Source organism: Eptesicus fuscus, chromosome 13 (assembly GCF_027574615.1).
Source record: "Eptesicus fuscus isolate TK198812 chromosome 13, DD_ASM_mEF_20220401, whole genome shotgun sequence".
NCBI classification, from domain to species: domain Eukaryota; kingdom Metazoa; phylum Chordata; class Mammalia; order Chiroptera; family Vespertilionidae; genus Eptesicus; species Eptesicus fuscus.
In genome coordinates this window covers 13,581,122-13,605,550 of record NC_072485.1, presented here as the reverse complement: position 1 = coordinate 13,605,550, position 24,429 = coordinate 13,581,122, and the positions used below count along the sequence as shown (strand labels likewise).

Genomic DNA, 24,429 nt, shown 5'->3' with positions numbered 1-24,429 from the left:
AAGGATTCCACCGAGTCTCCTATCTACCTACTCCAGGACTTCTGTGAGGATCAAATGAGATGAGGCATGGGAAAATGCTTCACAGACATTTGGTTAAAGTGTAAATGTTTCCACCTGGCTGTAAAGCAAGTTGTGTTCCTAGGCCAGTGATGGGCAATCTTTTGAGCTTGGTGTGTCAAACTTTGCCAAAAAACTGAGCATAACTCGGGTAGTGTGTCACTTTGAAGAAAAAACATTATTTCACAAATGTTTCATCCTCAGGAGCAGCAAATGTTTCATCCTCGGCATGCGGCCACCTCAGCAGCTGCGTGTCATCAGAAATGGCTACGCGTGTCAGTGCTGACACGCATGTCATAGGTTCGCCATCACTGTCCTAGGCTGAAGAAACTGCAAGGAGGCTAGTCGCTAGGGAGAGGAAGCTGGGTGTTGCTACGTAACGTCATTACCTGGCACCCACAGCCACCATTTCTGGGCTGGGCTGGGCTGGGCTGGGCTGTGGGCCGCATTTTGCGCCACAGCAGCGTCAGCTGCGATTTGGTGGGCTGACACTCCAGGGTGGTGGCGGGGCCTGTGTCCCACTTGGGGGAAGCCGAGTGTTGCTTTGTCAGCGCCAGGTCCATGCTGCTGTTTCTCTGTAAATGGCCAGTGCACATCACAGCAGTTCCTGCATTGAGCATCTTCCCCCTGGTGGTCAGTGCATGTCATAGTGACCGGTCAGATGGTGGGAGGGACACTTAGCATATTAGCCTTTTATATATATAAATAGTAAGTACAAATGTTAAAGCCTTCCTTTAAATAGCTTTCCTCCTTCTGATATAAAGGAGGGAAAGGAAGGGAGGAAGAGAAAAAAGGAGGTAAGAAGTGAAAAAAATCACCAAAGTACAAATTGAAGCAAGATAAGGAAAAAGAAATCTTAGCATCATTTGGCTGTGTCTTAATGAACTTCCTGGGTGCAAAGTTAATTTTCCTTTCACTAGATTGTCTCACTTCAAATAACCAGTTGAATTCTGCCAAATTTGTAAAGTTACAACAAATGGCAAGTCAAATGGGAACTGTGTTTTCTACTTTCTAGTTATTAAGACAAACTCTCTGAGCCAGAGAGCTATACAAGTATCTCTCACAGGATTCCCACAGGAATGTTTATGTTTACCCAGGTACATGAGTTTAGAATCTAAACCTTTCCGATATCAAATGTGGACAATGTAAGTTCCATTCAGAAGGCACCTCCCCCTTACTCCAAATCAGCCATGTATGACCAAGGCGCTTCAGTTGTTAGTAACAGAATACATATCTAATACAAGTATGCTTTATACAAATATTTGAGAAACTCAGTAACATTCTTCATTGCAACAATGATATAACAACGGGCTTCAAAATGTGACTGAGATTTGGATACAACATATAACACCTGTAAAATTTCATCAGGTCACTAAAATTAGATTTCACCTGTGGTATCTATACCTAAGAGAGTTACATAAATATAAGAACTATAAATACACATAACTTACTAGACTTGCCCCCTACCAGAATACCTTCTAGATCATAATGACGTTCAAAAAATCATGAAAATAAAGCAACCATATAAATTATTTATATTCAAGTTTGCACCATGCTTTAACCTGAGAACATTCTGTTGAAAACTTAAATATAGTGCATAAAAATAGTCACAAGACAACCATTATTTCATCCATTCAGGCTTTCCACAATGGGGGCTAGATATTTTCCAGTTATATGGGAAAAAACAATATTGGACGTGTATCAAAATTTTAAATGTTCCAGAATATTTTGATGGTTTATGAAGACGACATAACAAGTGTTGCCCTCCATGCTTGCGATTCTCTCCAAAGACCTAAAACCTAGGAAAATTTTGAACATCAACAGACTATTATTGAACCAACAATCTTCTATAACAAAAGAGACTCTTGACTTTTATTTGGATACAACTAGTGGTGGTGGTACCACTGTAATTGAAATCTATAAAAATTTGCAGTGAAATCTGCTACATTTTAATATCCATAAAATGATCTTTAATGTGATTTTCCACAGAAATAATTTTTTTTAAAAAAGGCTGTGTTTCTCTCCCCTTTACCCCCACCCTCTTAAAGCAACTACCACTCTAATCGACAGCTCTCTGCTGGACAATATGTTTGCCTCCTCTGATTATTCTCAAAGTAGAATCAACAGAATTATGAGTTTCTAAGTGTCCTGACAGGCCTTAGAAGCTGTCTCATTCAAACTCTCACGGAGGGCAGGAGTCCGCTGCTTCAACGAGAAGGATGTCTGAAAAGTGGAGGGCACAACCTTCTCCCTCATGAGAGAGCTCCTCCCATTTACCAACAGTTCTAATTGTCCTGAAGTTCTTCCACAAGGCGACTTTTAGTCCTCATCATATACAGTAGTTTTCAATTCGTTTCTTTTTCATAAGCCATGTCATCTTGCAGCAATCACCAGTTTTGCTGCATTTCCTGTAGCTGTAAAACACTGGAATTTATTCTGCTGCTGTGACAACACAATATTGTCACCTAAAGCAATATCCCTCCTGCCTCTCAGCAATCTTGCAGATTAAACAGAATGCGCTCTCCTTCAGGTCAGGCAGGGCCACCGACTGTGGATAGCTAAACAGCCAAACAGAACAGACCCCTTGCAGTTATTGGAATGAAACAGCTCAGGCACTGTTTGGTCCAATTTAGTCTAATACCAAGAAGGATAAAAGATTAATAAGGTAACTTATTTGAGCTTGATGCTATATAATCTGTATGATAAAACTATAACAACATCGAAACTTTCACACGAGGCAGCTTTGCATCACGGACAATACTTTGCAGGGATGCTGAGGGTCAAACAAAATGCACAGGCAGTGCAAATGTCACAGGACATGAAGTCCAAGTTCTCCTTCTTAGCCAATCAATCATTGGAAAGTGGTTTTATGAAAGGAATTTAAAATTCTTCTAAAGGGAAAAAGAGAAGCAAATCCAAATCCTTAAAGAATTTGTCCCAAAAAGGTGTTCTCAGGTAAATAAAAATTTCTTGGTTGGAACACCCAGGACAATGTTATAAGACAAAAGCAACCATAGACTAGAAGAAAACAGTGATTCACTCCTATATAAAAGGGGTGTTTGGTCAATCTTGAGGATAAAAAAATATATATCTGCCTGAACTATCAGCCATACATACGGAGATCTGAAGCTGACAGTGAAAAGGAGGAAGGGAAAGAGATTGTAAATCTTTTTCCATGGGACTGAGCCAACACGTTCGTTCATTCCTGATAAATTATGCTATTCAGGGACAGAGTGTCAAAATCTCCTCAAGTTTGACCTTCAGACAATTAAACAGCCTTGTATAGCTACTCAGAAGAACAATACACCACGGCTCCATTTTCCAACTGAAAGAAAATACCATAATATGGTATTAAATGCCATAATAATTATGCTACAAGATGACAATGCTAAATCTCATGGTAACCTTCCATTGATTCATGATACCCCTATAACGATTAATGTAAATACTCGGGATGATTTAACTATGAATTGCGCCTAGGGTGCTTACTCTACAAACATTTACTCAGAGAATTCATTCTAAGCCTTCTTTTGGGCAGTGGCTCTCGTCTCAAATCACAGCGTATTTCATATTTACTGAGAGTAATTCCTAGTTTTCAGAAGACTTTATAATATGGGGGAAATAGGGATGAGAGAATGAAAGATAGAATGGGAAGGAGAATGAGAAAAATAGGTCTGAGAAAGATAAATGGGTGAGTGGGGGAATAGACAGGAGAAATTAACATCTTTATTTTTGAGATAAACAACATACTTATATTTGCACCAGAAAACACTGCTGAAGGAACATATCGAGTACGTCCACAAATTCAAACACACACACCCAACCAGACACCACTGAGTACCACACAGTTCTTCTAAAAGAAACAGAATGGTGGTGGCACCAGAAATAATAGTCAGTTGAGAAGCTAGCACACTGAATCAAAATGGGCTCATATTTTTGCTGTCAAAACAAGTTTGTTTTGTAAACCAAAGCTCTAAACCTGGAGAGAATATTATCTCAAACATTCCTAGTTTTGTGCAACTCACATACTTTTAATAGGCTACAAACCGATCCCTCTACCCCCTACACTAACTTATATAAGTGTTAATTTTAAGGAAATGAGGAATGTTTTCTTAAGTATGGTATGCTTCCTAGTATACCAATTTGCTCATCTCTGAAAGAGCTGAACATAGTGAAGAAAGTGCTTGTTTTACAGACACTAAAATGAAACACAATGATCTTAAAGGATATTTAATGCAATCACCTAATGGCAAGTCAATTATGTAAAATCAACTTGGATTGCAATTAATCATCTATCTCTTTTATATATTTGTGATCTATCTTGTTGATATAGCATTATACCGGTGTTTGGTAGTCACAGGAACATTTGACAAGATGTGTTTTCAAGAACACATTGTACAAAAGAAAGATCAAGGAAACTGCAAAATTGTTAACTCACAGGACAATTTGAGAATGTTGCAATGGATGTTATTTGTTGACTTTTAAAATTCTTAGCACTAAAAAAAAAAAATTCTTAATACTTCACTGAAACTCCTTTATACATAAACAAGGTGGAGACATTCACCTACCAAAAAAGTTCAATCTTTAAAAATAAAATGTGTGTGTGTGTGTGGGGGGGGAGACTGGTAGAGAAGATGAATGGAGTTTGGATGTGGGCAAGTAGATGGATATAGGGGAAGAAATGCTGAAATTAATTCTAGACTCTAGAACAGCAGAGGGAAAAGATTCCTCCCTTCCCCTGACCAGGGCAAGGGTAACAAGTAGAGCATGCTGGGCTGAGAAAGAAAGGGGAAAGATGAAACAAAATGTGTGGCATTATATTAAAAATCATATTTTCTACAAGCAAAAGCCTATTTTTCCACAGTCCAAAGCCTCCAGGAGCACTTAAGATGGCCTTTCCAGCGGGTTAGGGTAACTGCATGTTTGAGTTAAAATAAGGGTGACCATATGACTGAGGGTTGGCCAAGGACAGTCTTACGATTGTCCAAGACCAGTGACCAGGTGTAATTATTCATTTCACCTATTTTCACTCTCTATAGTGTCCTGTTTGTATGGAACTTTATATGGTCACTCTAAGTAACAATGGAAATCAACCTCAGTGTATAACATCTTTCCTATGAAAAAAAACATGCTCCAGCTGACAACTGAAAATGGAGACCCAAAATGTTCAATTAGAGATTGCCTATCCTAATATATAAAAACCCTAGGTCCATCACATCCACAATGACTGGAGGCTCAACCAACTGGAAGTCAGTCCTGCAGTTAGCGCTGGGTTGCTGTGGTGACCTAGCACTGACTGCTGCGGCTGCAAGCACAGTGACCCAGCAGTGACTGCTGAGGGGGCTGCGAATCAAGCCCGGAGAGAGGCCTGAAGAGAGAAGCAGGGTCTGATCCATAGCTTCTGTGGCAGCTGTTGATCAGCACTTGCCTCTCTCTTTCTCTCCAGGAGCCACGCCTCCATTTCTCTCTAGGCCTGATCAACAGCCCTGACTTTCTGATCAGGCCCCATTGATAGGCCCAGAGACACTGACTGGCATAGAAACTGACCAATCAGAACCAAATCTGGGTCAACTGTGAGGAGCCAATGGCTGCCTAAGAGGTGGAGCTTTTGATGCTGACTGGCATAGTAACCGACCAATCAGAACCAAATTAGCCCAGCAGAAGAGGGCAGTTAGGGGCGAGATTAAGCCTGCAGGGGAGGACAGTTAGGAGTGATCAGGCAGGCAGAGGCAGTTTGGGGCAATCAGGCCAGCAGGGAAGGGCAGTTGGGGGTGAGATCAGGCCAGCAGGGAAGGGCATTTTGGGGCGATCAGGCCGGCAGGGAAGAGCAGCTGGGAGTGAGATCAGGCCAGCAGGGAAGAGCAGTTGGGGGTGAGATCAGGCCAGCAGGGAAGGGCAGTTAGGGGCAAGATCAGGCTGGCAGGGGAGGGCAGCTGGGGGTGAGATCAGGCCAGCAGGGGAGGGCAGTTGGGGGCAACCAAGCCAGCATGGGAGGGCAGTTGGGGGCAATCGGGCCAGCAGGGGAGCAGTTAGGTGTTAATCAGGCCAGCAGGGGAGCAGTTAGGGGGTGATCAAGCTGGCTGGCAGAAGCAGTTAGGGGCAATCAGGCAGTCGGACATGAGAAAGAAAGGGGAAAGATGAAACAAAATGTGGCATTTTGCCTAATCTCGCCCCTAACTGCCCTCTTCTGCTGGGCCAATTTGGTTCTGACATCCTCTGAGGGGGTCCCAGATTGGAGAGGGTACAGGCTGGGCAAGGGAGACCCTCCCCCCGCCCCACCGTGCACAAATTTCATGCATCAGGCCTCTAGTTTATAATAATAAAAGCATAATATGCTAAATAGACCAGATGTCCTTCTGGACGAAGCTGGGGCTGCGAGGGAAGCCCGGGTCCCGGGTGCCAGAGGGAAGTCGGTGTCAGCAGCCAGGGGAAGGAAGGCCTACTCTTGCACGAATTTTGTGCATTGGGCTTCTAGTATCTAATAATACCTATTTTGACCAGCAACACTGCTTTGGAGTCGTCCCACCAACTTTGTTTTGCTTTGTTTTGTTGTTCTTCCTCTGAAATCACCCTAAAATATCACCCAAGTTATGTCTTCCAATAAATGTCATGCTATAATTGTTTTTTAAGTGTCACAGTGAAAATAAGTAACTGCATTAAAAAGTTACTACTGCCCTGGCCAGTATTGCTCAATGATTGGAGCATCACCCAAGGCAGTGAAGGATCCCAGGTTCAATTACTGGTCAGGGCACATGTTCAGTTTTTGGATTTGATCCCCAGTTGGGGTGTGTACGGGAGGCAACTAATTGATGTTTCTTTCTCACATCAATGTTTCTTTCTCTCTCTCCCTTCCTCTCTCTCTAGAATCAATGGGGGGAAAATATCCTCAGGTGAAGATTAAAAAGTAAAGTTACTGCTTCAATCACTCACACATTAAGTAGTTAGTGTCTACTATTTGCTGGATACTAGTCTAGACACTAAAGGCACACCTGTCATGGAGTTCACATTCTAGCAGGGGTAAGACAAACAATAAACTAGCATATATTTATATACTGTGTGGTAGAGATAAGTACTATGGAGAAAAATAAATCAGAGTAAGAGAGTGCAGGGTGGGAGGAGGAGAAGGGATTAAGGAAGCAAATCACATAGCTATCTGGAGTTTGAAGGGCAAAGAACAGAATCAGCCTAGTGTATTAATATTAAGTGAGTTAATGGCAGAATAGTGGCAGATAAGATCAGAGAGGAAGCTGGTAGCTTGTTCCTGTATGTGAGACATTATAGTTTTAATTATAAAACAGAGAAGCCCTTTGAAGGTTGAGTGCTGAGCATAGGAGATATAATGCCAATTACTTTTAAAAGATTCATTCTTGGCTACTACATTAAGAATAAACTGGAGATGGGGGTGGGAAGGAGGGTAAGAGAAGGGAGACAAGTAGACTAGTTAGAAGGCTATTACAATTAATAATCCATGCCAGAGATAATAGTGATTTGGATCAAAGTGATGGTGGTGGGGATGTTAAAAATGGCTAGATTCTAGATATAATAAGAAAGTTTTTCTTTCTAAATAATTTTAGATTTACAGAAAATTTGCCAAGATAGTATAGAGTTCCCATATAACCTTCACCCAGGTTCCCCAATTGTTAACATCTTATTGTATATTTGTCACAACTAAGAAGCCAACTTTGGCATATTACTATTAACTAAACTCTAGACTTAATTTGGATTTCACCAATTTTTTGGATCATTTTTAAGGCAATGTTAACTGGATGTACTGATGAAATGGTGATGGAATATAAGAACAATAGGTCAAGGGTATCTCTAAGGTCTTGCCTGAGCAGCTGGAAGGATGGACTTGTCATTTCCTGGGATGAGAAAGACCATGTTTGAAGACCAAGTTTGAATTTGGCTATGTTAATGAGACTCCTATTAAAAATCCAGTTGGATATGTCCCATAGGCAACCGGTTTTATGAGCATAGGTTTCAAAGAAGAGTATGTACTAGTTTGAGAGAGAGTTTAAAAACCAGAATTGCAAGGACTTGACACTTAATTGCATATGATGAGCATAAAAGAAACTAAAAATGACTCCCAGGTTTCTAGGCAACAAAAAACAGGTAAATGATGTTAGAGAATTTTTTTAATTTTAGCCCTCTCTTAACTAATATCCACATTTTACCTTAATTCTCTAAAATGAAGCTACAAATATCAACTGTCAAAATTTCAGTAATAACCTTTAAAAATTAACACATTTTGCAGAAAGTATTATTTTTAAAAAAACAGAACATATATCAAACTTTTCTTAGTAAAAGAAACACAATTTTTTTGGCAAAATTATAAGAGATTAGAAAAGTACAAAATTGAGATTGTAAAGTTTACTTCTATACAAATATATTCAAGCATTCATTTCTTCATTCTTGCTTTTCAGACTAAGACTGATGAACTGCAGTCAGTTCAGAGTGAAATTTGGAGCAAGTCATTCTGTTAATGACTTTCAGAAGGGTAAGAAATAAAAAAAAGATATTAACAAAAGCTTATCAATGAAAATACAGAATAACCTATAACAAAAGGAAAAACTCAGGCACATCTATAATAATTCACACTTGACAAAAGACCTGCTGACATGTCTTATTTCAAATTATATGTGTATGAAGTTTAAATATCAGTATTTTCAGATTTGAACATTAAAAAACAATGAAAAATGCTTTCACAATTCAGTTCCTTCCAAAGAGAAAATGAGTGATGAAAACTATCATAGGCCATGACAGAACATAATGGCAATTTTATACCCTGGCCTTGCTGGGTAAATGGGATGGAATTTTACAACATAACCAAAAAAACTATCTTTAAGAAAAAAGGAATCAGGGTTTAGAATGCATGCATATGGCTTTCAACAAAGAAGTTACATTTTCAAGCAACCATTTGGGTTTCCTTAATTTCCATCCCTCCCTTCCATATCCATCACTATCATTACCTCTAGCCCAGAATTTTGAAAGGGCCACTTAGCTAAGCTCTTCCTCCTACTCACTGACCTGGCAGTCACAAAAATTGAGCTTAATTCCTAACTGTGGCTTTAAACTTGACACCAGGGCTTTACCTCTTTAAACTTCAGTTTCTTGACTTGTGTGAAGGAAATAAATATATCCTCTTATCTACCTCTCAAGGTTGTTATGGGAAACAAGTTAAATGATGGATGTAAAAGTTATTTATAAGGACTTCTGTTCGGGTATTATAATAATACTTGAGGCCCAGTGCACAAAAATCGTGCACTGGTAGGGTCCCTAGCGGCTGCCGGCCTGACCTCCCTCCCTTCCCCCGGCTGGCCCCGCCCCCTGATCGAACTCCCGGTCGAGGGGACAATTTGCATACTACACTTTTATTATATAGGATTCCTGGCACAAAGACATAATCATGTTATCACCAGGACACAAACTCTTCAGGGATTTTTTTGTTGCCCACTGGATCAGAACAAGTTCAGTGGCATGGTACATCTGCAATATAACCTCAATATATCTCACTCGGGCTTTACCTCCTCATAAAATAATCCACTTTTAGTCACATTAGACTAGTTTTATCAGACTGTACATCTTAATTCATTGGTGAATTAAGAAATCATGGAGTGGGCTGTGATGATCATTTTTTTAAAGGAAATAGAAAAACTCTCAGTATATGAAGCATAGGAAGGGTAGTATTGTTTTGTGAAATTTTTCTTTTCATGTTGTACTTATTACTAACAAGGAATGTCAAATGTGTTTCTTACTCTAGGGTCCAGGCAAAACAGTGTGGCAACCCATATGGTGAACTATTCCCTCTTCTACAACTACACCTTCATGATCTTTAATCATCTAGCCATACCAATCACATTCCTTGCACCCGACTACCCTTCAACCTAAACTTTCTGGGTCTCCTTTCCTTACCTGAAAAATGGTACTAACACAAATAGCCATCTCACAGTGTTGCTATGAACAGCAGTTCAAAGTCCTTCGTTACTAGGTTTTAAAAGAGATGAGCTTTTCTCTGCCCTTTCTTCTTTCCTGACTGCAAACCCATATGACAAGGTAAAGAAATAATGCTGGTAATCTTGACCACTGGACACAAAAGAAAAATGAACCCAGTGGACACCGAGCTGTAATATCTATAAAAGTAGGAGTTTCTAAGCTACTATTCATATGAAAGAGGCCTTTAAGTTAAACCATTTATGGAGGGCTGCCTGAAGACTGAGTATAACAGTATTTCCTTGCTGCCTGAGGACATAAATTAATAACCATCAGTACTGTAACAAAATGGTGCCCCTCGGGTCTACTGAGGGCTCTGTGTCTCTATATTACTGTGATTTTCAATCATGAGGTTTACTTTATTAATAGTTTTTCTATAAATTTTCCTTGCTGTTGAGTTAGCTCATTTCACTAATGATAGGTGATTGGTCTTTAACTATCTGTTCTAATTTGCTATTTATCTTCTGTAACCTCATAACCCACAAAATCATGTTTGTAGGACTGTGACTGAAATGCAAATCAATATGTGATGGGTGCAGACCTTCCTGGAGGCAGACACATGGCATGCCCAGTGCCCAGGTGTTGTGACTTCTACGTTGACTGGTCAAAGGCTTTTGTTCACTTCCTGGTTCTTGACTATGGTAGTCAATTTTCAAATACATGAAGTATTGTATCAGGGATATTAGATTTCAATTTTAAAATTAATTATTTGCATAAATTTATAGGGAAACCCGCCAAGGTGAAGAATTAAGTGAAATTTTGGCTTATTCTTCAAAGTTCCATCTTTCTATTCAGACTACTCAATATATGTATATGCAAAAACACTAAAACATGAGCTGAATACATAAACACACGCCCCTGCTCACAGCTCTTCATGGCTCTCTACCACCCACTAATAAAGTGCAGTCTACTTATTATAATATTCAAGACCCTCTATTTCCAGTCTCAACTAGTACTGCCCACTTTGAGAATCGCTAGACCCCCAGGGGGGAAAAAATTGCTTATAGTAACTTGGGACTTTTCATGCTCCCTTTCTTCTATTTGATGCCAACTTTGTACATTCTACCTCGCTCATCATGAATATAGTATTTCTATGGTCCATACAATTAATACTTCAGGGACACTTACCTTGATTTATGCTATAAAGCCTCACTCAAATGGCCTCCCTTTCTGGAATGCTCTTTTTTTTTTTTTTAATCCTACAAACCAAAAATAACCTCTCCAACTTCTGAATTATTTGTACCTTGCATTATTCATGGGTGGTGCTGCTACTATAATAATGTCCATCATTGTATGTTTTTTACTAGTTCTGCCTTATAGAACAGAAGTGAAATACAAGATTTTGGACTCAGTCACTTATCAAATATCAGTCTTTGAGAAAAATTCTTTCTTAAGTTCCAGGTCCCTCATCTGTCAAATTGAGTTGAGAATATCTAGATGTGAGTACTAAATAAAATACTTGAAATGGCCTTCTGTTATAGAACTCTGTTCTCCATAAGCAGTCAGCATATGATAGGTGCCAAGTTTGGGAAACCTCAGGGCAATCTTATACTCTGTCCCAACATTCCACATTCCCCACTTATAGATTCTAATGAGAGGAGGGTGAGGATGGAAAGAGGTAGATATGTACATTTTAAGACATCTTTCAGTGATTTGGATTCAATATATCCCAATCCTAATTGAACCACTGATTTAGATTTTGTGTAATTCAGAACAAGACTGGCTGAGATGGCTACACACACACACACACACACACACACACACACACACACACTGAGTGGCCAGATTATGATGATCTCTGAACGCATAATAATCTGGCCAGTCAGTGTATATCCTATATACTAATAAAATGCCAATATGCAAATTGTCCCCTTGACCAGGAGTTCAACCAGCAGGCAGGCAGGCCAACCGGCCATGTCCCCTCCCCCTGGCCAGGCTGGCTGGACCCCACCCATGCACGAATTCATGCACTGGGCCTCTAATACACACACACACACACACACACACACACACACACACACACACACACACACACTGAGTGGCCAGATCATTATGCGTTCAGAGATCATAATAATCTGGCCACTTCGTGTATATTCATGCTGATAATGGTTAACATTTTTATAGTGATTCATAAACTCACCAAGTCCTTACACATTTATTATCACCAAAAGAGACCTGGAAAGCTGCCAATGCAGGCAACATCACTACCACTGTTCTACAGAAGAGGAAACTGAGACTCATGGGAAAGATGACTGCCCAGAATTCCAAAGCTTACTGGCAAGAACTGAACCTCCATCTTCTATTTCCAAGTCTCATGCTCTTTTGGGAGAGTGCTAACAACTTGGAAGTTAATGATAAAAGCCGACCTTAAACTCAAAATCTATGATTTAACATTGCTGAACTTACAATGCTGACCATGGTATCATTCAATCTTAATTTTCTCTTTTACTTAAGAGATGACTTACTTTTTCTTCCTTTTTTTCACTTTCTGTCACCCTCAAAGGAATACTACAAAAATGCCATGTACCAGCTGTACTGAGAAGGGCAAAAATCTTAAGATTGGATGGATGCCAGGAGGCAGTGATCAATAGCAGTCGTGTTTAGAATTTAGATGAGACTCATGTAAAGAGCAATTCAATGAGGCTGAAGCCCTATGACAATAAACTTTATAGTTTCTAATGAAAGCTGCACTAATATAAATAAATGTATAAGCTTAAGAATGTATATCATTTCTAACTAAAGGAAATGAAATGACTTTATGAAATAAAAATCAAATGTGTCTGTAGTAAGGAAGAAACGATTTACACAGCTGAAAATCAAGATGGGTAAAATACCTAATTTTAATTCTAACACTAATTATCTTATAGCCCAAAGACAGATAAGCAATATGATTCTTGATAAAGAATCTTTTGGATCATGTATACACTATTTCTGTGTATTCCAAGCTTCACATTTGATCTGGAATTGCAAAAGATTTACTCCCCCCTAGTAAAGATAAAACAAGGCTACATTAACAAAAGAGCTTACTTCTTCCTTATTGCTGTAAATTCTTACTGCTGGACCATGTATATGACAGTAAGTACCGTCAAATTTATGTTTTTCTGTAGATGGGGAAAGCAAGAGAGCAAATACTTAATTCTCACAAAATACGCACAGAGCATATTTGAATAACAAGAGTCTATGGCAAGAAATAGGTAAATCCAATGAAAATAGTCTACTTGTGGGAAGTTAATCTACTTCTTTATTAAATGATCTTTCAAGCCTTGTATCTTTCCCAATTTCTCTGGTCACTTATTAACTTACTGAACATATATTTCAATGTATGAAGCTAAAATAGTTACATAAAGAATTAGTCATATTAATGTCCATTTCATCATCCTTGTGTTCCTTATTCCTTATACAGCCCAATTTAATATCTCTCATGGTTCTCTCAGATGACAGAAACAGTACAAAGCTGCACAACATTCCAAGGTCATCAAACCACCTCAAATTCAGTATAGAAACTTAGAAATTCACTTACGTGGGGAGGTTTCTGACCAGCCCAATAATTACTGTGCCCCCTTTTAGAAAATATAATTTTTCTTTTTATTTTGCATGGGAATCCAAAGAACAATTATCTTCTCATTAGGGAGAAACCATTTTATAAATTTTAGGAGATAAAACATCATACTTCTTGAAGCAAGGGAATTTAGAACAAAATGTGTATTGGAAAAAATATAAATTTTTAATCTTCTTTCATAGCTTTCATAAAACATGGATGACTCTAGGGACTAAGGCCCTAATACTCCTAGAGTTACGAAAGTTATCCATAACGCAATATAGATTCCTGATTCCACAGATTAAAACATCTAAGCTGAAAGTACATACATATAAAATAAGCTTTGTGATAGTGATTTCCACCTCTTCTGGTAAAAGAAGTTTAACACAAAACTATTTACAAGATAACAATAACATTTGGTAAATGTCATTTAAGAAAAGATAAGACTTATAAAGGTACTATATATTTAGCAATACAAATTCCTATTTTAATAACCTTAATAGCCTTACATTTGTTTAATAACCTTAATAAACATACATTTATTTATTTATTTATTTATTTAATATATTTTATTGATTTTTTTACAGAGAGGAAGAGAGAGGGATAGAGAGTTAGAAACATCGATGAGAGAGAAACATCGAGCAGCTGCTTCTTGCACACCCCCTACTGGGGATGTACCCGCAACCAAGGTACATGGCCTTGACCGGAATTGAACCTGGGATCCTTGAGTCCGCAGGCCGACGCTCTGTCCACTGAGCCAAACCGGTTTCGGCAATAAACATACATTTAAAAATGGTAATCTTATATAATAAAAGCCTAATATGCAAACCGACCAAAATGCAGAATGACCAGTGGAACGACTGGTCGCTGTGACGCACACTGACCACCAGGAGGCAGAAACTCAACACAGGAGCTGTCCCCAGCCCACAGGCCAGCCAAGGCAGGTACCAGCAGGGGCCCCCGATTGCCCTGCCAGTCACCCCTCAAGGGAGGTGACTGGCGGCGGGTGGTGGGGCCGGCCAGTGAGCAGGTGGCAGCGGAAGGCGGGGCTGGCCAATGAATGTGATGGCGCTGCCCCCGATCGCCCTGCTAGTCGCCTCCCGCAGGCGATGGCAGCGGGGGGCAGGGCGATGGCAGCGGGGGGCAGGGCCAGGGAGTGGGCAGCACCAAGCCAGCCAAGGCGGGTGCCAGCAGGGACCCCTGGTCATTCCACAGACCAGCCCTGATCGCTAGCCAGGCCTAGGGACCCTACCCATGCACAAATTTCATGCATTGAGCCTCTAGTATATACATGTGTATATTTGATATAATTTATTCCTATTATAGCTAATGTTGGGTGCTTATGACCAACTTGAAAAAAATCTCTAGTAATAACATAAGAGCCATACAGATTCTTGTACCACAATTTGAGAATCATTAAAATCAAGTTTTATGTGATTCTCTAAACATGTCTCTATAAGTATAAATGAAAAGATTCTGAGTTGTGAAGCAAAATCTCAGGACAGAAAAAAAAAAAAAAATGCACTCCCCCCCCCCCCACCACCTCTAGTGTATTTGAGATTTTTATATACTGTGCCAGAAATCATGATGGTATAATCTTCCAAAAGCCAACAGCTTTAACAACCAAACAAAGTTATCTTGCTGTGCAGACCATTAGTGAAGAGCAATCCTATCTAATAAAAGAGTAATATGCAAATTAACCATCACCCCGCTACACCCACAAGCCAGGCCCACAAGCCAATCAGGAGGGTGTATGCAAATTAAACCAACCAAGATGGCTGCAGCCACAGAGAGAACAGGAGGGAGGCTTGGGTTTCCCCGGCAATGGAGGAAGCCAAGCTTTCCGCACACCCTGGCTGGCCCAGGCCTCCGCTTAAGGCTACAAAGTTTCAATTATAGAAGATACATAAATCCCAGAGAAATGGCTGCAGCCACGGAGCTGGAGAGAGCAGGAGCCTAGGGTTGTCCCCGGCAATGGAGGAAGCCAAGCTTTCTGCACACCCTGGCCGGCCCAGGCCTTCACTCCAGGCTACAAAGTTTCAATTATAGAAGATAAATAAATTCCAACAGAAATGGCTGCCACCATGGAGCGAGCAGAAGGCTTGGCTCCACTCCAGGCTACAAAGTTTCAATTATAGAAGATAAATAAATTCCAGATACCAGGGCCTCTGCTTGGGTCGCCGGGGGGCGTGGCTGGCCTGCAAACCACCACAGGCCCCTCACCCAGGCCGCCCCACACTCCAAGGGAACCCCCACTCTGATCTAGAACACCCTTCAGGGCAAACCAGCTGGCCCCCACCCATGCACAAGGACTCTATCCTATCTAATAAAAGAGTACTATGCAGATTGACCATCACTCCAACACACAAGATGGCTGCCCCCATGTGGACACAAGATGGCCGCCACAAGATGGCCAGCAGGGGAGGGCAGTTGGGAGGGACCAGGCCTGCAAGGGAGGGCAGTTGGGGGCAATCAAGCCTGCAAGGGAGGGTAGTTAAAGGGTGACCAGGCTGGCAGAGGAGTGAAGTTGAGGGCAAACAGGCTGGCAGGCAGAAGCGGTTAGGGGCAATCAGGAAGGTAGGCAGGCGAGTGGTTGGGAGCCAGCAGTCCTGGATTGTGAGAGGGATGTTCGATTGCCTGTTTAGGCCCGATCCCGGGCAGTCGGACATCCCTCGAGAGGTCCCAGATTGGAGAGGGTGCAGGCTGGGCTAAGGGACACCCCCCCCATGCACAAATTTCATGCACTGGGCCTTTAGTACATATATAAATATGGGTCAATGATTTTAAGATCAGTCTCCTTAATCATGATGGTCATATACACACACAGATGCTCATGTAGTTTCTATAGAGTAGAGTATTAGCCATTAAAATACACACACTCAACCACATAATTATCAACTGACCCCAATGGTTCAAATAAAGTTAATTTGATCTGTCTATAAACCACCAACTGAAGCAAATAAATGTCCAATTACCTCTAATTTGAGGTAAGCAGAATAAACCACAATTGATTAAAAAGGGCATTACAGGAATTGATATTCTGTTTTGGTCCAATCTGAACTCAGAGTATTAATGTACTGAAATGGACGCAAGTGACCATTCAACTGAACAGAGTCCATAGAATATTTAATAATATAAAAATTACTGTCTATAACATACACAAAGCTATTTATGTGTGTATACATACATATATACATACATGTATATGTACATATACACACATATGAGAGAACATGAGCACATAAACACTTCTTTTTGGCACCTTATTCAAGTGTGTTTTGAGTCTATTTTTCCCTAATTTTATATGGATAGAACATTTTACTTTGCAAGTTTTATAAAAGAAACATCATTTTTTACAAAGTATTAGAAGAAACATCCCCTGAAATAGTCATTAAAGTTCTGTCTCAAATTAATCTGTATTGCATTGCCAGTTTAAAAGCAACAAGTCTGACTTGTTTTCTGAAAAATTTCTTCTTGTTCTGTGTGAGTGGCTTGCACAGGACACGTTTAAGATCACTCTTGTTTTGTTGATGGGTTTCTTTTGCTGTGAAAAAGCTTTTTATTTAAGATCACTCTTAATCTTAACATCCACTGCAGCCTTCTGTGGTCACGAGTCAGAAGGTAGAGAGAGATATGCATCCCAGTTTTCTCATGGTCTAACCACATTTGAAAACGTTGCAATAATTCAGGCAACATATGTTCAATGCTATTAAATTCAATATTCAGCATGATATTGCCAACATGTAAGCTTTAACAGTACCCCCTGTTTTGGTCAGTCAACAAATATTTATGAGCAAGGCACTGGATGACAAAGTGAAGTCACCACTTCTATGGGGGTTAAATTCCAAAGCCAGGAAGCAAGGTAAAACTCAATGTGATGAAACTACTAGATTTTTCTTTCTATCACCCATGAAGTACAATCCACATAGTTTCGTATAATCACCTACAGTAAAGTCTGAGGACCACTAAGTTAGATAAAAAGAGGGAAGAAAAGGAAAACCATTATGTACATATTAGGACATTTCAACCTTTAAGATTAATTTATTAACTTTTTAGCAAACAGGATATGGGTCAAGTATTCTAAAAGCATCCCAATTATCTACAGAGTTTAATACATTCTGTTTTAATATCAGGGATATATAACCTTAATCTAAGTTAATGGATCTGTCTGAAACTGTGATGAACAATTCAACAACTTTTGAGAGCACTGGGTGTATTGGGTATACCCAGTTTAGCAGAAATTTAAATGCACATGATACAACTCCCATTGTATTCTAAGGACCCTGTAAGTGACATAGCATTGACATGTAAATGTTTATTTTAAGAATAAATATAACTGTATTTCATTGATTCTTTCAATAAACATTTATGAGCATTTACTATGTACCAGCTATGAAAAAACTCAGTTGCTATTCTCAGAGATTTTAACAATGAGAGAATCATTAAGTATTCTAGCAAAATAATGTACAAAATATAGTGGAATAGAAAGAAAAAATGTCAACATCTGCCTGAAGACTGTAGGAAAGGCTTAAAAAAGAAACAGTTCTAGCCCTAGCTGGTTTGGCTCAGTGGATAGAGTGTCAGCCTGCAAACTGAGGGGTCCCGGGTTCGATTCCGGTAAAGGGCACATGCCTGGGTTGCGGGCTCCATCCCCAGTGAGGGGTGTGCAGAAGGCAGCCAATCAATAATTTTCTCTCATCATTGATGTTTCTATCTTTATCTCTTTCTCCCTTCCTCTCTGAAATCAATAAAAATATATTTTTTTAAAAAGAGAAACAGTGCTCGGAGAAAGAAGCAGTGGAGAAGAATCTTAGGCAGAGGAACACTCCTACAAAAGTTAAGAAGTAAAGGAGAATACGGTAGGTGGTATGTTTAAAGGGTCTCTGTGGATTGGAAATGGTACATTGTTTCATAATATTTCACTCATACGAAAAAATTGATTCCTGGGATTCTGGTGAGGAAATTAATACTCTGCATCTACCAATGGTTATGCAACTAACTGTTCTGTTTCTTAAAGTACCTACTACAAAATGGAAGTAATTGTAGATGAGGAGAACAATTTCGTGAAAGTATTTACCTGCAATTTCTGCTTTAACTTTTAAGATTCACAAATTGGCATAGTCTTGACTGCCTTGGAAATGAGGGGACAGTATGGTCTATGCTTAAGTGTCAAGGCTTTAGAGTGCTGTAAAGTAGATTCAATTCTGGGCTCTGCCATAAATTGGCTATGTGATCTGGGAAAGTTGCATAAGCTTCCTAAGCCTCAATTTCCTTATCTAAAAGAAAATAATACTCGTTACCGCTCAGTGCTGTTTGTGAGTATTAAAGCAAGAATACAGGCAAAGCCTAAATTTAATCACAGTATTTGCAACATAGCAGGCAGTTGATGAATGAAATTACTACTATGATTTACATTAGCTGTGGAAATCATACCCCAAACTAATGTTGCTATTACAATTTCTATTCTAGACACACACAAAAAGATACTCTTCACAAAATCTTTTGGTAATTTAACTTTGATGCTATTGAAACATTCAATGTTACTTGGGTTACAGTTTTCAGTATGTGTTGAGGGCTGACTGGGAATAGTATTAATAATTTTTTTGTTATTTTTATATGTGACACATTGAATAAAATAAATCTAATAAAAAACTTAGCCACATTCAGTGCTCTTTGGCATTTCCTATATTGTTATATGGGGGGGGTTAAGGTAGAATGAAAAACCACCCAAACACCTGGGGTCTAGCCGAGTTTTGCTGTTATTGAACTATAAGACCTTGGAAGAATCATCTATTCATCAGTCTTTATTTCCTCACATACCGAAAAATTATTTGGAATGTAAGCGTGTTTTCTTGGAAAGTTTGTACTCTGGAGTTACAGTTTAATGAGCACAGAGTTTCAGTCCAGGATAATGAGAAGGTTCTAGAAATGGGTGATGGTTGTTGTGCAACAATGTGACTATAATTAATGCCAATTAAATACACTTAAAGATGGTTAAAATAGTAGATTTTATGCTATGTATATTTTACCCAATAAAATATTTTAAAAATTTAAGTCTGTGTCCTCTCTCTCTCTCTCTCTCTCTCTCTCTCTCTCTCTCTCTCTCTCTCTCTCTCTCTCTCTCTCTTTCTCTCTCTCACATCATTTTAGAAAAAACTTTATTAGAGCCAGGGAACAAATCTAAATTCAGAATTTATTTTTTTAGAATCTAATTTTTGTAGTAAACTCTTTATTGTGAGACATTACACCTAGGAATATTTACTTCTTTGGTTCAAAATTTCCAATCAGAGCTAGCTATTGAAAACCTCTCAAATCTAGCAGGCTAACATCCAACTTCTTTATATTTACATATCCAACAATGGGAGGATAATTTCTGTAAAGAAAGTTGGGCAACTGAAATGATTTCATGCTCTTATTCCCATCAGATTCTGTATCTCTTTAAGCAATTCATTCACTCACTCAGTCATTCATTCAAATATTTATTAAGTGCTTATTATGAAGCAAGCATTGGGACAGGGACACAAAGAAGAACAAGACATAGAGCTGAGTGGGAAAGACAGATACTATTCAAATAAGTGCTGTAAACTATCAGAAGCTTTAACAGGAGACTGGAATAGGATTTATAAAACAGGAGTCCACTGTGTCTGAGAGGGTCAGAAAAACAAAAGGAGAACTCGGTAAGCTGAGTCTTAAAGGCACAGCATGAATTCACATGAAGATGATATCATGAGCAGCATTATCCCTTTAAATCTTCATGACTAGAGAAGGCCAATTCTCAGATAAGGGAACACTGAAAGTACCTCTTAAATAATCCAAGATGGTTAAAAGTTCAAATTTTATAATCCCCTTCTTCCTCTTAAATCAGGGGAGAGAGGAAGAGAGAAAGAAGAAACCACTACAATAATCTTCAAGCAAAACAAACAATAGAATTACCAAAAAATAAAATGCTTGTTGATTGAAGAGAAAAAAAAAAGAATCTAGAGGAATTCTGGTGGGTGAATAAAAACACTCTTTTCAATTGATTCTGATATTGTTACCTACCTCCTCCCTCATCCTGAGAATCCCTAGGCAGAAAAGAAAAGGCACTGCCATTAAGAAGTAGGAATGCTAGTTCTCAATGTACTGTGACCGCAATAGGAACAGTTAAAAAAAAAAAAAAAAAAGTGGGAACTGTGGCAATGTCACTGCTGAGGGATCCCAATGCCTGGAGCATGTTGTGACACAGGGTTCCACTGGCAGAAGAAACTCCCAGGCCCTAGAACTTCTACAGCTTCCAGAGACCCCAGCCCCTTGGCTTAGAAGGAAGCCAAGAGGAGAGATGGGCAGCATTCCTCCCTCTCATGAGATGACTTCTCACACTGACGGTGGTTACTTTACCTGAAAGCAATTTGCCGAAACAGAAGTAGGAGCAGGTGTGGAGCTAATTGGACACCCTGACTTTGAAAGAGGCGAGATGAAGACACAGGGCCACAGACACACAGGGAGAAGAATGCCATGTGAAGCTGGAGGCAGAGATTTCAGGGCTGCGTTTACAGGCCAAGGAACACCAAGGATGACCGAAGTCACCAAAAGCCAGGAAAGCCAGAAGGATTCCTCCCTGGAGTCTTCAGGGGAAGCATGGCCTTGTTGACACCTGGATTGTGGACTTCTAGCCACCACAACTGGGAGAGAATACATTTTTGTTGCTGTTTTTAAAAACAATAACAACAACACTAAACCTACTTGTGTTTTCATCGCTAAAAAGCACATCATCTAAAAGGCAAGTAAGGAGAGCATAATGGGTCTTTATTTTAGTACTAAAACAAAGTATTATTTGAACCATTTGCTTAGAGAAACCAAATGGCTCATTTAGAGCGCCATTAAATATATCAGAGTCACTAAAATAAAAATCCAATAAAAACCAGACAGGAAAAAATCAAGTTAAAATGTACAACTATAAAACTTCAACATTTTAATGTATGACATAATCTTAAGTTATTTTAATATCAGTTTCCACACCTAAAAAATAAGAATCATAAGCATCATCTGGAATATATTCAAAGCAATGCTTAATTTTCTAGTGTTAAACTGCCTCTAAGCTGTTTCCTACTCTTTGCTCCTTAATGTTCACTTTTATCAGACTTATATTCTACTTTCTTTTCAAAAGCAGCACAGCACTGAGATATTTCTCGGATCTATTTCCTCAAGTTTCAGCTCTGTCGCTCCTTTCTTTACATTTCTGCAAAATCGTTCCAGCCACCAGAGGCTGGTATAGGCCCTTGTGAGCATCAAATTAACATGAGGAAATCTGGCTGAATAATGAAGTGAAGCTGTATGTCCAGGATTATGTAACCTCCCGAAACCCAAAAAGCAATGTGGTCTATTGATCTCTGCTAAAACTACTTTTTTCAGATTTCACTTTAAAATTTCTAAGTTACAAGAACATACAAAATTCTGTCAGTTAAGTAAAAGTCCATTGAGCAGTTCAAATATTTCTCTGCCTGTTTTGATACCCAAAAGACCTCTATCTCCCAAAGCACTACATGTTGGGTATCCAGAAAACCTTAAGATTTTCAACTTCATGTTTCTCTCCTACTCCTGACAATGCATACAACATATTCTAGGCAGAGCTTAGCTCTGTCTTTTAACAAAAAGTTGCATCTGATTCCTGTGAGGTGTGTTCCAACTTTATTTTAGTGTATTCAGACTTTAAAGCAATTTTCTTAGGAATATTTTCTATGTAAAGGAAGAGATAACTACCAACCATCATTTATAAAATTTCTTGGAATTATAGATAATTACATTAACTTCTATTCAAAAACTTTTTTCCAATTAAAAAAAAAAGTTCTGTATCATATGTTCCTCTTAATAAACACACTTGCTGACAGAAGCACAAAACAGGCAGAAAGGAAGCTATGTGCGTCCCTTTCTCACACTTTCAGTTTCTATATACTAATTTCTTAAAATAACTATAAGAAGGTAATACTAAAGCACCATTTGGAAATCTTGTAGGTTCAGTGACTGAAGGATGCTCTAGAATGAAGCTGACCAAAGGGCCTCAGAAGGCACAGCATCAAACACAAAATGATTATGTTTAAACATATTAAAGGGAGGATAAAGTTTACTCTAAAACTACCACATCCATTATTTAACACACACACACACACACACACACACACACACACACACACACACACACACACATAAACAAAGGAAACCTGATCATTCACATCATATATTTCTTCTTAGACATCACAGAACTCTGGGCCATCACCACTTTACAGAGTCCCTCCAAATGACATCTTCTGGGTCTGTTTCCAAAGGGGCACCTGAAAAGCCATGAAGGCCTTCATCCCTGTCACTTTCATTTGCAAAGAAGCTCAGTGTAAAAAGGCTAATCCTGGGATCCGTCAGTAGGCCTGAATCTATCAGTAGACTGCAGTCCTTAGTGTCTCAGGGAACACCTGAGTCTTGGCTACTACCCATGCACTCATCCCTTTGTTAACATCCCTCTTTCTGAGGGCTGCCATCTCTGAGCACTCAGACAAGGCTGTGAACTGGAGGCGGCTCGACCATTCAGAGTGATGCTAAAACACAGCCTTTGTCATTGAAAGCTCCAGACTGAGCAGCAAAGCCACGTCAGTTACAGAGCCTCTTCTTGTTCCCGGTATGGTCCTTGGTGGTTAAATAGAAGGAAATGAGTTGTCCTCTTGACAATAAATTCCTCCTCCTTTCTTAAATGTCAGAAAACAAACAAACATGACAAATAAGGGAGTAGAAGAAGTGTAAAGGGATGAGCTTGGCTGGGGGACTTCACGTTAGGTATCTGCCCCAATGGAAAAAGCAAACTGCTGGCCTTTTCAGCTTTCTGTTTGTATATTTCCCACCTGGCAGAGTATCAAAACCAAATACATACACCAACTTATGAGGAAACAAACGAAGAAGCACAAGAGGCCAGCTCAAGGGGAAGAGCAATTTCTTACAGCTTAAACACTATGAAAAATCAAGTATATAGTATCAACAATTATACAATAAAGCATATTTAGTAATATACACAAATATGCATGAATACACACAAAGGAAATAGAGTAACAGGGCTTTCTTCTGGTCCAGTGTATAACTTTTATTTTACAATTTTATATGCAGAAATGAGAGCTTCTTAGTGAAATGAATAGGTATGTTCTTATGTGAACATGTAATATTCATTCATAAATATCAAATGCTTTCATTAGATTAAAGATTTTCTTCTAAATTTAAATTTTCCCACTACAGCCCTATGATCTAATTTCCATGCCATGACAGTTCAGGTCTGCATTTTAAGCTTGTGCAGAATCCACCACCTGATTTAGCAGTCAGGCTGCACACGCTGTAGCTTCGTTCTCAAGCACCTTTGAAGACAGAGTGATATTTAATACTGAATATAAGCGGGCTTTTCATCTCCCACTGTGCAGTAATTGTCTCCCACTTCAGAACTATAACATGAGCCATCATCTCTGACTTGCTCTCTAAATGCTATGGCCAGCATGAAAAAAAGAAAAAAATGACAAAGGACATTATGGTCTTACTCGAGGGAGTCAGATCTTTGCTGACTGCCAAGGAGAAATCATGGCCAGTCAGGCACAGCACAAAGGGAGCATGAGAAATGACATACATTACTGGGCCTGGTTCTAGGAAATCATTTCTCCTAAACGTCCTCAGAATGCAGAAGCTGAGCCTTTCTCGGTGTCTAACACACCAGATAAAAATTACTGCTGCATGTGAGTGGCGTTTACTATTGTACATATATACTTGCTGGAAATTGGTTACAGAATATACAGTGAAGGTAGGATATAGAGAGAGAGCTGTCCCCTAGATTCTAGGAGTTG

General features: G+C 39.3%; 1 protein-coding gene across 1 annotated transcript in view; it reads right to left on the bottom strand.

Moving 5' to 3' along the window:
• Positions 1-24,429, bottom strand: part of DDX10 (DEAD-box helicase 10) — a 256,489-nt gene that overhangs the window by 54,032 nt on the left and 178,028 nt on the right. The window lies entirely within an intron of this gene.